Source organism: Dermacentor albipictus, chromosome 5 (genome assembly GCF_038994185.2).
Source record: "Dermacentor albipictus isolate Rhodes 1998 colony chromosome 5, USDA_Dalb.pri_finalv2, whole genome shotgun sequence".
Lineage (NCBI taxonomy): Eukaryota > Metazoa > Arthropoda > Arachnida > Ixodida > Ixodidae > Dermacentor > Dermacentor albipictus.
In genome coordinates, this window is record NC_091825.1 from 85,129,907 (window position 1) to 85,142,911 (window position 13,005).

Below are 13,005 nucleotides of genomic sequence, written 5' to 3' on the forward strand. Positions count from 1 at the left end.
AACCTGATGAATTTGTCGTCGCTGCACTAAAGCTCCTTAGGAAGATTACTAGGCAAGAAATTGTACATGCAGAACTGAGCTAATCAATTGTTTGCTTAGATAAACCAAGTGACACCATAAAAATTCATTACGTTAAATTTAATTAGTCACTCAGATGTAATCGGTAGCAATATTTACCTAGTTGTGGTACTATTAAACAAAGTATATTTGTTATATAGTATATGCTTTGTTCGCACCCTAAACCGAACAGAAGGCTATACACTTTTGAACCAAGGAGCCGTAAAAATCACTTAGGAGTGTTTTTTTAACGCCTGAAGAACTTTCGTTCGGCAGTGGCTGCATACCACGGAACAGGTTCTTTCTTCGCACGAATTGCTTTCTTTTGTTGCGAAATCTCTATTGTGGCCATACTTGCATATTCAATTACCCTTCGGTATACTATGCATATTCCGGCATTTTGTCCAGTATCATTAAAGTTTGACAGATTGATCTAGTGGTAGCGAGTTCTCCTTGGTCTATCTATCTATCTATCTATCTATCTATCTATCTATCTATCTATCTATCTATCTATCTATCTATCTATCTATCTATCTATCTATCTATCTATCTATCTATCTATCTATCTATCTATCTATCTATCTATCTATCTATCTATCTATCTATCTATCTATCTATCTATCTATCTATCTATCTATCTATCTATCTATCTATCTATCTATCTATCTATCTATCTATCTATCTATCTATCTATCTATCTATCTATCTATCTATCTATCTATCTCTGACTTGGTGATAAACATTTATCATTTATAAAATTGATCCATCGACATTATTGTTTTCGACGTAATAGTTCTACGGAAACCCGCAAGCTGAAGGGAATTAATTAATAAAGGGAAAATAAGACATCCACCCAATCGTAGGAATTGCTATAAAGGAAACCCATACGGGCTCCTCAAAACAAAAGCCTCGCAGTTCAAGAAAAGTTCGCCCAGGTCTGGGACTCGAACGCGGGATCACCGCCCTTGCGGGGCAACCGCTTTACCATCTGAGCTAACCGGGCGGCTAGCAGAAGGCAGGGCGAAGACGAATTTGTCGACAACTCGAAGCAAAGGCAAGAGTTTGACGCAATAGTTCTGCGGAAACCCGCAAGTGGGAGGGAAGTAATTAATAAAGAGAAAATCAGACATCCACCCGATCGCAGCAATTGATTCGACTTGGCGCTGCCATCTGCTAGCCACCTGGTTAGCTCAGATCGTAGTGCGGCTGCCCTGGAAAGGCGGTGGTCTCGCGTTCGAGTCCCAGATAAGGATGAATGTTTCTTCAACTGCGAGGCTTTTCCTTCCAAGAACCCGTATGCGTTTTCTTTGTAGCAATTGCTACGATTGCGTGGATGCCTCAAATATTAGGTAGATATCTCTCAGCAGCCTCCAAATTATTACATCTTCTAGTTACCATGGTTGCTCAGAATACATAGCGTTTTCCTGATAGGCATAATGTCCTCGCTTCGTTTCTCAGATACAGGGTCGAAGTTTTGAGAGTGACTGGATCAAAAACAGCCTGCGTAACTTGCCCTGTTTACGTGTAAGACCCACATGAGGTCAAAATTAAACTGGAGCCTTCCGCTGTGGTATATTTCATTGCCATATGGAGACTCTAAGACGCAAATCCACATAACTTAGTTACAATTGCTTACCAAATTCTCAGTGAAACGAGAACAATAAAACACATGCTAGTCTATGCGTGTAGTGCATTGCTAAGCAAACATATAATCAATTTCTATATATACAGAAAAGATCCTCACAGCTTTCTATTGAGGCAATTTGCGTGTATTCTCGGGTTGATCTCAAGCTTGGAAAAGCGCCTTTATGTAAAACGTATTGAGCAACAGAAAGCTGTAGCTAAAGTTTTTCTTGTTGCTTTTCAATTTTCTCATTTACACTTCTAATTTGATTATCATGCTTGATAAGCTGAATAATTGATTACAAAAATTTTAGTAGTTACGTGGCATGCTGAAAATTATCTGAGTATCTCGAAACAACGGCAAACAACATTAACTTGGTTCTGTAGGGCTACGTGGCATTTGCATATTTTTTCAAGTTTGGCTCAAGTTACGAAGAACGCCTGGTATGTGCCCTTGGCGCTTTCGAGTTATGCCTAGCCCATATCTTCCAAGCCGTACCTTGATGTTTCAAGTAGCACTTACTCCGCACTGAGAAAATAGGTCCAAAGGTGGTGCATTCCGCAAGTTTGCGCATGGATATTTCGACACTAGTGTCCCTCTCTGAATGTTTAGTATGGGATTATACCTTGAGAACTGACCGAGTGGAATCCAGATATGGCAACATAGGACCTTCACTGGCGATTAGAAATCTAGAAGGGGACTGACAGATAGAGCCGCACACTGTAGTTTAAAAGTTGCAAACAGAGATAAGGAGCCTTCCTGAGGCACCTCGTGTCTGTTTCTAACTTTTATGCGATTAGTTATCAGGATGAATTCGTAAATTTAGACCTTTTTTACCATAACTTAGTACCTATCACAAATTGACGAACGGTATCGGCGCCTATATTGTTTCACCAAAAATACACTCATCTGCACCACACAGTTTTCAATACTTGTTTGCCCTTCTGTGAAATGGTAGACATATATGTGAGTCCCGGCATATATAGAGAGTTTCAGCTCACTTTAGCCAGAGTATAAAAATCGCCTATGCCCTCTAAGACGACGCGACCAACTGCATGTCGCTCGCTTGTAATAATAATTGACTTACCTATAATGCTGCATATTATATTAGCCATATTTTTATTGCATTGTAAACTTGTACTGCTTGCTCACTACAGAAGTTTTCTGTGCAATTTTTGTCTTACTGAACAGCTTTATATTGTCTTATAGTTTCGCACTGTTCCTTGTTTTTATCAAATGGTCTGTAATGTCACCGTAACTGATGGTTCATGTGTATCTCGTTTTTTTTCCTTTTGTTCATGTGTGGAAGTCCCCCTGACAGTTTGCAAGTTTGGGGTGTAGTAATAATTTTGTATGGAATTTTTTGTAAAACTGACATCGTAGATGAATAAACTTGAACTTGAACTTCTGTATGTAGTGTGTCACGCAATTTTTGTATTATCCTTAATTATATAATTAGTCAAGCTTAATTAACCAACTTCAGAAGCAACAAAACTTGGGGAACAAATCCAATTAGAAAGTTGCAGAGCGGTTTGCGAAACGTCTGATTGAACAGTTTGTAACTTTCTATCAATTATGCATTAGTGTTTTTCCGATAGCTGAAAAGGCCCACGAAATACATGAAAGCACCAGGTGACATGTCCGCTTGCGCGCCTTCATTTCAGCGCTCCTAAACGCTCCGCGTACAAACGAACATAACATTTAGCCGGGTCTGCTGCCGCTGCGCTTGCTTATCGCTATCATGAACCGCCGCAAGGGAAGCACATCGGTGGCGTAAACTGCACAGCCAACGTCTACATCTCTGCCTTGTCGCCTTTTAAGCGGCAGCGCACCCTGTTACATACTATGTTCGTTTGAGCTATAAAATTTTGGGAGCGCTTCAATCACGACGTGCAAGCATGCATGTCACGTGGTATCTTTTTTGTATTTCGCAGGCATCTGAAATAAGCGAAAAAACAGTAATACTTAATAGATAGAAATATAGAGACTGTCTATATGGATGTTTCGAAAACCGGCCTACAGCATTCGAATATGAATTTTTTTTCCTACCTTGGTTGCTTCAGAAGTTGGTTAATTAATCTTGACTGATTACCTAATAAAGCAAAATACAAAACATAGTGTGACATTTCATACAAAAGTGAGCAACATCCATTTGGTCGCATCGTCTTAGAGTGCATCGGCATATTTTTCAACACTGGTTAATGTTAGCTGAAACACCTTGTATAATTACTAATGAACAGGCGCCGCTTCTGGGAAGTTGACAGGTTTGTGTCCATGTTAGTCGTCGTTAAGATTTCCTTACCGCAAATCCATTAGAATGTGTGCCTAACATTTTAGATGTGTTTGCAACACGTGGCATTTATTGAATACACATCATTTATGGCACGTGCCATTAACGTAAGCACTTAAGGGGCTCAGACGGCAGTTAACCCTGTTTGAACACGTGGACGCGCGTCTCAAATTTAGATTTTTTTATTCGTTTCATCCGTCTCGATAGGGAGAAGTTTCGTAAGCCACAGTTATTGGCCCACAATGTTCAACACCAATCTCCATCTGACTGCGCCAGCAGCGTGGTGTTGCTAATCAAAAATAGTGTCACAATTATAGCTTGTCCCTGTTGCAGCAACCATATAGCTGATTTGAGAGGTCGAAGAAACAAAGGAACAGTGCACAGCTGCAACAATTTACAATGATGATGCAGTCAGGCTAGAATAAAATTGATTTTTAGGAAGGTACACCCTAGGTTGCAGGCACACAGATTCCTACCGAACAGGGGCGTGCGAGGGGGGGGGGGGTGGTAGTGATATTCGGTTTTGCTTTTTCAAGCCTCCTTCTATGCATGCATTTAGAAAACAAATTTCTTTCACCCTTCCTTCAGGATGACAGTTGCACGCACGCGTGAGGATGTGTACACTATACATGTACTGCCACGCTGTCACAAAACATTGTTGTTATGGAGCGCTTATGTTGTCTCACCCGTCTGTTCGTATCTTCCTCCGCTGTTGCGCAATGCGAAAGTGTGCAACTAGTTACAGCGTCAGTAGGCTACGAACCACATTCAGATAAATTATAGTGAATGCCAAAAAATGACTTGTAGCTTTTCTTATTATAGACAATCTAGCACAGTCAATGTACTTGAGAACAAGATCACGGTTGCGTCTTTAAATAGGGAACTTCATAGATGATGGTGCCGTAAATAACGGGGGCTGGGCTTGACATGCCGGACGTTTTCAACACGCGATTATATTCACGTCTTCCACAACAATGATGCAGAAAAAATGTTCAATTAAGTTCAAGTTCAAGCTGCTAAATCTCGATCACTCATCATCCATCTCGTCTTTTAAAGCATTCGTCGTCCTGGTCCCGTCACCATCACCCAGTATGACGTCAACAGATGGATTACATCATCCTCCGCCAATCCAGATATTTGCAGCCCTCTCATTCCCAGGAGAGCTTGGAGAGCCCACGCGCATCAGCGTGCACCAAGAGGAAAAAAGGGAAGTATAGGGACTTCGTCCCAGACACAGACCTGCCACTTAGGACTCGGGGGTATCCAAGAAATGCGCCTGTGTCTGGTTCGCTCCTCCTTAATCGCCCTGAAGTCATGTGAAGGAATGTACCCTTGCAAAGTGCGCAAACCTGTCCTGGTGGTGCCCAACTCTGCATTGAATCATCGCAGTTGGAGATGGCTCTGACGAGGGCGTCGATTTGTGTACTAAGGTCGCCTTCGCCATTACAGACTGGTTTTGCGGGGTAAATGCCTGATCCCAACACCATGCGTATTTAGAGCAATCCTTCGGGAACCGCGATGGGAAGAAAATCATCTAATCTACATTCAAATATGTCTATTTTGGCTGCTAAGACCCTCATGCTTTCCCACAGAAGAATAAGTACCAAAAGAACACCACATATTTCGTTTTGTTTACTGCAAAAGAAAGAAAGGAAAATACAGATAAAGGCTTCGTGTTCTCTCTCTCAGGACATTCTTCAAGTTTGCGGCTGCCGGCTGCCGGCTATCTGTCCGGATGGTAGTGATTAGCGCTATTCAACAGCCCCGTAATTTTGCATTAAATTTGTGCATGCGATTTATTTGACTGTGCTACAAAACTGGCCTATACCCGAACCAGCGATTGATGTCAATAGGTTTCTCCCTCGAAGCATAATTTGTAGCATATTATTTTGTCCCCGCCCCATCTTATGCAGAAAAGCAGAGAAAAAAGAACACTTTTCATTTATGAATATTTCGAACTTCATTAACAATTTATTCAGCATTAACGTAAACTTAGACACTTAGTTTGCCGTTCCTACTTTCTGCTACATACTGCGTAATTCTACATATTAATATCTGTACACTCTCTACATCCTACTGCCTATGAACAAAGATGGTTAAATTGCCAGAACATACATTTCTTCTTAAGAAATTAACGGGGCACCCAACTATGTTTAGCAAACACTTAATACAACTTTTTCTAACTGGATTTGAGATGGGATGAACTTTTTTTGATAGACTTAATTGGAAAAGTTTTCAAAGTGCGATAATTTCCTCTCTTTCGCTGTGCAGAAATTTTTAGTTGAAGCGACAAACACATCGTTCAGGATATAATACATTACTACTGTTGCTTATAACAAAAAATCGTAAGAAAATATTGCTTGTTTTGACGCGGCAGCATTAAGGGCCGCCGTCCCCTTGAGCAAAAGATTCCGTATATATGTAGGTATATATGTACAAGCCACGCCTCGCTATGTGGCATACGGTATGTCCGGGTTATATTGCCATACTATTTGGTCACTAGAAGAAGAAGAAACTTGAGTAATGAATAGTCCGGCAGTCCTTGATGTGGTGGCCTCAGGTGACGGCTCGTAGTTCTTGGACTCGAGCGGCATCTTCGGCTTGCCGGATGGCCCAGAGCTAGCCTGCCAGCTCTGAACTTCTGATAGCCGCCTCAAAGTGGTGGCGATGCCTACTGACTTGCCTACTTACTTGATACGCTGCTTTCTTCCTATCGACCCATTTCTATACTCTGCACATGTTTCAAACTTCTTGAACACATCATCTTTAAACACCTAACAGCTTATCTTGAGCTTCATGGTTTTCTTGACCCCAGGCAGCATGGATTTCGTAAAGGGCTTTCAACTACTACTCAGCTTTTAGAAACCATTCATGATTTCGCAGCTATTCTGGATGAGCAAGGGCAAATTGATATTATTTTTTTAGATTTCGAGAAAGCATTTGACCGGGTATCACACACCAAACTCGTGATAAAATTGAAACCTATACTTTAAAATGAGTCCCTTCTTTCTTGGATTCAAGCATACCTTACTTCGAGACGGCAAACTGTAAACATAGACGGAACACATTCACATTCCAGACCTGTACTATCCGGAATCCCACGGGGATCAGTGCTTGGGCCCTTATTTTTTTTTAGTTTTCATCAATGATATTGCACAGGATGTGCCAGTTAAAAGAAAATTGTTTGCTGACGATTGCGTTTTATATAAAGAAATCCGTTGTCCCGCTGACCAATCGCTGTTAAATACCTTGCTGTCTACAGTGCAATCATGGTGCAGCACATGGCAAATGAAAATCAATGCGAAAAAAACTGTAGCGATGACCGTGACGCGGAAACGACACCCTTTAAACAACCAGTATTCGATCGATGGGCAAATTTTAGACCACGTGACAAGCTATAAATATTTGGGTGTAGTTATCAGCTCGGATTTAAAGTGGAATGAGCACGTGTCATACATAGAAAAGAAAGCCATGCAGAAGCTTTGTTACTTGAGGCGTTGCTTAAAAAATTCACCCCATGAGATAAAGCTACTACCTTACAAAACTTTCGTCCGCTTCTTGAGTATGTGTCCGTCGTCTGGGATCCACATAGCGATATTAACATAAAAAAGGTAGAAAAAATTCTGAGAAAGGCGATACGATTTGTATTCAATTCCTTCAGCCGTTATGCATCACCAAGTGCTATGCTCGAAACAGCAGAACTGGTTACCCTGCAAAAACGGCGATTTAAAGAACGATTAAAGTACATGTATCTGCTCTATCATGGAAAATTGGGCATCGACAAGGACACGTATACCGAGCCTCTAGCTCGTCGATCAACTCTGTCTAGCCGCGCTAAGCAGCTTAAAGATTACTACTGCAAAACAGAAGCCTTTAGAAATTCATATTTTCCCCGAACCATTAGGGAATGGAATGTACTTCCTGCTGCGGTGGTTGCCTGCGACACCATCGAATCATTCTTAAAGCTGCTTAAAGAAATTGTGTAAATGACCAGCGTACATCCCTGCTCCCTTTCCTTTTTTTCTTTTCTTTTCGGCTTGTCCTTCCACATAATTGAACGCACGTGTTTTCTGATGCTTCTGCCACTGCTACACATTTTTACACACTACCTCATTATATTTGTCTGACAGGATATATGTTCTGTAATCGTTTGCCACACGTGGTATACATATATTATTCTAGTTTAGTTTTTCTGTCTCCAAAGTGTTTGTCAACTTGGCGCTAAGAGCAGTTTGCGTTTCTTCTGGAATAATTTCACGTTGTTAGCGCTAATTGCTACGTTCTCGCAGATGACACGCTGCTTATATTTTCAACTTCAGTGCTATTTCATGTTGCTCTCGCTTCACACCTTGCACTCAGTCTTGCTCGTCATGTATGTAACCACTCCTGCTTACGGCCTCTCACCAGAGGCTGGCAGTAACCTTGAAGTAAATAAATAAACAAATAAATAAATAAATAAATAAATAAATAATAAAGTTGCTTATACCTTGTGTTACCTTCTTGACAATGTTATTTATCGGAACATTGAGAATGACAGCCCACAAACAAATTTCATGGAAGAAAACACCAACAGTGTGTGCCATTCTATCTTAAATTTTCTCAGACGGAAATAAGAGAGAAACCGGAATAAGAGAAACCGGAAAATTATGTAATATTTCTTACGTGGCTGTGAACAACCTCTGGGATCTGCCCACGTAAGAGGCCGCGTTTCTACCAGAAAGCTCGCCTTCGTGCATAGCGTTAGCCGCCAGCGTTTCCCGTAAGCATTACCCTTACATAGGCTGCAGTTTTCGGGAAGCACGGGAAGCAGTCAGGGATATTTCAATGCTAACGCTTTCCACACTTAAAGGCGAAACTTGAGCATCCTCAAATTTTCGCTTGCAATTTTTGCTTGCATAGCTGCATTTGAAAGCTGTAGGCTTCCACTCGGAGGCAGGGAAATTTCTTTAGCTGTATAGAATAAAATTAGATATATAGCTGTGTAGTAGCTTTTACATTCAACGGATCTAATACCAAACAGCCATGCGTATACACACAGTCTATGCCATATGGGGATTGTGTAGGCGCGAAGTAAATTCTTGCCTCTTGATTGCAAAACCCACAATCCAGTTATGAGACACGCCACAGTGGGATACTCTGCGATAAATTGAACCATCTGAGGTTCGTTTATGTGCACCTAAATCGAAGTACAGGTCCATTTTTTTGCTTGTTGTCCCCATCGAAATGCGGCCACCAGTGTAGGAACCGATCCCGTGGCATGGTGCTACGGAGCGCCAACGCCATAGCCCTTAGGGCTACTAGGGTAAGTTTATGCAGGCAGAAAACGTTACGTGCATGACACCGTTGTCCCTTTGCCGAAAGAGTGCGTCACGTCTTCTGTGCTTTAACAGCAGCGTAGAGCAGCCAAGCGAGTACAACCGTCACGTTGGTTCTGCCTACCTTGCTCATTCCGTAATGCACTAGCCTGCTTAAAAGTTAGCCATATTCCGCCCTTGACTCGCGTCTATCTAAACAGGCTCAAATAAGTCGTAGGCCTTGTGGCAGAACCAGAGTTCCAATCTGGTTTATAGTAAATATCCAATAAACGTATTTTTTTAATGTCTGTACCTGTCGATGAGCGGTACGACATAGGGATCTCGGAAGTATTTGTGAAATGCTCATGGATTTCACGGACCATGGATCTCAAGTGACTTACCTGATTTTTCGGCGTCTTTCTTTTAATTTCAAGAGAGAGCTACGCGATTTGTTTGCAAAATGCTAAATGCCGTATATGCTCTACTTTACCAGCCATCATCGTAAACTTATTCAATGATTTAACGCTGTCGAGAATCTGGCATAGGTTGTATAATTTGCCAGCACATACGATGACGAGCCAGTGAACGCGCTACACCTACGGTGGGCTCTTCCGGCAAGCATAATTACCGGCGTCGCAAACATGGCCCAAGCGGGGATCAACACTCGAGACGAAAATGTCCTATAAGAAACGAATAAATTATTTATGATGACGCAGGCTCCTTTCCTTCATACGGGAACTGAATATCGGCTCCCCAGTGTGATGCGAGACGCAGGATATGTAGCCCCATCCCTTCATAGACCTCGAGGTCATCCGTGTCAATAACTGCGCTTTCACCCCGTAAGTCTACAATAAATAAAAAGTAATAATAAACAAGCCTTCCTTGCCACGTGCGCATCTGGGCCAATCACGGAAGCAGAGCGTGGATACTCCATCTCAATTTCCGCGCTCGGCAGGTGAAAAGCCAAGATCCCGGGTCTTCGCGGAGCTCTTGCGATGAACTCCGTTGACACGTGTGTGGTGCCAACGACATCGGCTGGGCTGTGTGGCGATAGCGCCATTCCTCTGGGAACGCGGATGAAGAAAGAGGACGTCGACGGACGTAGTTGGAAAAAAGGCAACGTCGACGGCAATCGAGGCCATTTCCTTACGACTAGAGTGCATCTCCCTTTCAGGGCGTCGTCCTCGGCCATAATCCCCAAGTCCGCCAGCTGGAAGCTTTCGTGCGCGTGAGGAAATGCCGTCACCGAAGTGTGTAGCAACCCTGGCAGCCTGGTTAACGAACCTCCATTCGAGTTGCCGTACAACACTCGACTGTTCGCCAGCGCAGAAACAGTCGTTGCTTGCGCTGAACAACCGAAGGAAGAAAATAAAAGCATGAAATGTCAACGGGCGCGACACCGCTGGAGAAATTCGGTTCGTTTCGGTCCGCCACGATCGAAACAAGACGGGAGAATTCAGCTCTTGGATATGCTAGGGAACGCGCTCCGTGGACGCGACATGTTTGGCGTGTTCGCAATCTGTCTGTAGGGAAGATTGAGTTTATACAAGTGGTGCTCGCATTGTTAAATTGCGCAAACCTTTGGACAGCAAAGCTTCGCTGAATGCAAGAACTTATCAAGCCAAGAATACCTACATGGCAATATAAAAGTTTTTCAATTAAAACCTATAATTAAACATGCGGAATGCTAAAGCTTCATCGAACTCGTGATTTTTAGTACAGAAAGAACAATATATAACCGGATGAAATTGTTACCACATATGGTGAGTAAGCGCATAACATCCGCCTAACCAGCGCGATTCTCTACCATTTGAGTCAAGTCTAATAAACAAGATTTGACCCTTTGTTAGTCAGCCGTGTTTGATTTGTTTATTTACTCCTAGCTTAGTAAAACGCTTCTTTCTTTGCCAACCCTCCCGTATTCTGTGTGACTGCTGTGTGCTGCTGAATCTGTCAGTATCTCAGCTGTTACGTTTTGGGTATAATATACATGAAGGTTATATGTGTACCAGATGCCATCAACAGCCAACCGGTCTGTATATAACCATTCTACGCTGACTGACAATGAAGTGCGAGTACTCGGTGCGGCAGCTTAGAGGCTGTGGTGTTGCGCTGCTAAGCACGAGGTCGCGGGATGAAACCCCGGCCACAGCGGCCACATTTGCTTGGTGACAAAATGCAAAAACGCCCGCGTTTCCTGCATTGGGGGCACGTTAAAAATCCCCTGGTGGTTTATATTGATCCGGAATGCCCTCATTACGGCATGCCTCATAATTCAATCGTGGTTCTGGCACGTAAAACCCCAGAATTAAATGTAGTGGGAGTAAGAACACCTGTGTTTCGCGTAAGAAATAATAAATAGCTCCATAAAACATGTACCTGCAATGTCTGCTCACAGGTTGAGAGGAAGCTTTAGCTCGGGCATCACTTCGACGCGGCCACTTCAAATACAGTGAAAACGCAAGATAGCTTTTCTGAGATAACTTCTGGAGCGATTGTAATAAAATTTGTTTCATTTAATAGAGAAAGCTAAATTATAGTGACTTTTGGAAGCGTGATTTTGATTTGGGGTGTCAGTTTTGTTGAAAAAACTTTGAAAAATTCGACAGGCTAAAACATATATCAGCACGAAGTTTACAAATGAATAGCTCTGCAACATGAACAGATATCGCGGTTCTGTAAACTGACCGCATTAGATCAATGAAAGCAGACAAATTCGATATGTCATTTTTATCTTACGTGAATTTGTTTGTTTGTGTACAACGGTTCTGCAAAAGCCGTATTTGCATATCAGTACATTTTCTTTAGATTCATGTATAACACTGTGATGTTATTGGGGCCGGATCACTCCAGAAAAAGGGAGAAGCAGCACGCCAAAGCAAAAACACACATCAGACATGTATTGACGTACACAACACAGATAACGGCACACACACGTGACAATGTCCCAAAATGCCTCATAGGCGACATGCACTATATCTATGGAACGGTGGATTATGTTTGGCCTACAGTTCCGGCGTAAGCGTGTGTCGCCGTGTCTGAGTCCTCGTTGAACTGGTACCGGCCAGCGGGGTCGGACAACAGTGTCGGCCGGCGGGTCGGACAACCGTGACCAGCGGGGTCGGACAACAGTGCCGGCCGGCGGGTCGGACAGCCTTGACCAGCGGGGTCGGACAGCTGGGTCGGACGGCCGGGACGGTCGGCTGGGTCGGACAGCCGGGTTGGACGGCCGGGTCGGACCGCCTCGCGGCGCTCAGGTAGCCGGCCGCAGTCACCGGGTCGCGTCCACAGCTGGCGGGGTAGCCCTGTGGCCGCTCACCCGAACGCTCGAGCGCCCCGGTTCCGGACCGCCAGCCCTCCTGGACCAGTGCCCAGCGGAAGAGCGGGGCGAGGTAACCTCCCAGCGGGCGACAGTGTTGCTTCAGGTGTGGCGTATTGGCGCGGCCGGCGATAGCTCCTATGGGCCAGACGCCCAGCGAGGAAGCTGCTTTCCGTCGACCGCCGAACCTCGCGCACTGCTCACGCCACGGGCCACGGGCCACACTCTCGCGCCACGCTTTTTGAGGCGCCACTGCCTACGCTCCCAAGTCGGCGTCGATCATGATGATGGTTCTCTTGCGGGTATTTGCCAAGATTCACTGTCCTCTTCGCCCCTGCACGGCGCACTGTCTTCGTATGTTTATGTTTCCATTCCCGCGTACCATATATCATGACAATACCCCCCTTTTTGAGAAAGTTGT

The 13,005-nt window shown here is 43.7% G+C and overlaps 1 protein-coding gene across 3 annotated transcripts in view; it reads right to left on the bottom strand.

The window, feature by feature from the left end:
- LOC135905790 (glutamate receptor ionotropic, kainate 2-like) overlaps positions 1-13,005 on the bottom strand; it is a 352,682-nt gene that overhangs the window by 220,223 nt on the left and 119,454 nt on the right. The gene's annotated exons all lie outside the window — the stretch shown is intronic.